Source organism: Adiantum capillus-veneris, chromosome 8 (genome assembly GCF_014529385.1).
Source record: "Adiantum capillus-veneris isolate H3 chromosome 8, ASM1452938v2, whole genome shotgun sequence".
NCBI lineage: Eukaryota > Viridiplantae > Streptophyta > Polypodiopsida > Polypodiales > Pteridaceae > Adiantum > Adiantum capillus-veneris.
In genome coordinates this window covers 67,811,195-67,812,348 of record NC_140938.1, presented here as the reverse complement: position 1 = coordinate 67,812,348, position 1,154 = coordinate 67,811,195, and the positions used below count along the sequence as shown (strand labels likewise).

General features: G+C 34.6%; 1 pseudogene; it reads right to left on the bottom strand.

The window, feature by feature from the left end:
- Window positions 1-386: 386 nt before the first annotated feature.
- Window positions 387-893, bottom strand: LOC147452297 (DEAD-box ATP-dependent RNA helicase 20 pseudogene; annotated as a pseudogene).
- Between the last annotated feature and the right edge of the window lie 261 nt (window positions 894-1,154).

The window sequence follows — 1,154 nt, the reverse complement described above, 5'->3', positions numbered from 1 at the left end:
GGAAGTAGCGTCAGGATGAAGCTCACACTCTCTCTCTTTCCCTCTCATACACGATCAATGACAGCTTAAAACTTTGATTATGATTAAGTTCTCTTTACAAAATGACCTAGGTACCTTATATACTAAGGCTACTATAGATTAAATCAAAATAGAGTTCAAGGGGTCAAATGGCTTTGTATTTACAATCTGGAAGTGCCATTACACCCCGGCTTCTACAACTAGAATAACTACTCATTATAAATGATGTTTTTAACCATAATCCGCATCATTTCATAACTATCAAAAAATAAGACTTTGGTATGGAAATTGAGTTATGTCGTGTTGTTGACCCATGGGTCAACACTCCCCCCCTCCAAATTTATTTCGTCCCTAACATGACCTCATTGTCAATGACCGTGCGGTCTTTGTTGTCGTTTTGCTGTCTTGTGCTTTATGTTCTTCACATCCAAACCTCGTACTGCAACATCTATTGTTGTCATTATAGGGCTATTTCCATATCTAAATTTAGAAAGAAGCCAATCTTGTTCAACTTGACTCTTATCATCATGGATAGATAAAGCTGCAAATTCAACCATTTGAAGTTGTCTAGTAACTTTAGCACAACCTCTTTTTGTTTCCATAAATATGTTCACTTTTCTTTCATCCATCATTTGCTTCAGTAAATTTGCCAATATTGAGTATTTCTCATTCTCAAAAACAACTTCTACAATCTGTAAAATTGAATGATTAGCTTTTAGAGCTTATGAACTAATGACAACTTTGTAAGGATTCTATAGAAATTGTCTGGCTAAACCTTCAACTTGTTTAGGCCAAGTTAAACTCCAATACTAAGTCTGTCTGTCAGGCCAAATCTGGGAGATAATTTTTATTTTAATTTGAGATTCAAAACCCATGTTTGCTAGGGGCTTTTTTATTCTTTGCCTTCTTCGTATCACTTGTGCCGACATTTTGCTCCATTGCTTTCAATTTAATACTGAAGACATAAGAACTAGATGTTCAGTTTTAAAATAATTTTCTTCTTTCAATATAGATTAGAAAAACAATCACTGAGAGAGCAATCAAATCTACACAATATGAGATTTGCAATGCACTCTAGTCAATTCCACATATAGATCACATATGTTCTGAGCGAACATACACATTGTAATGCACTC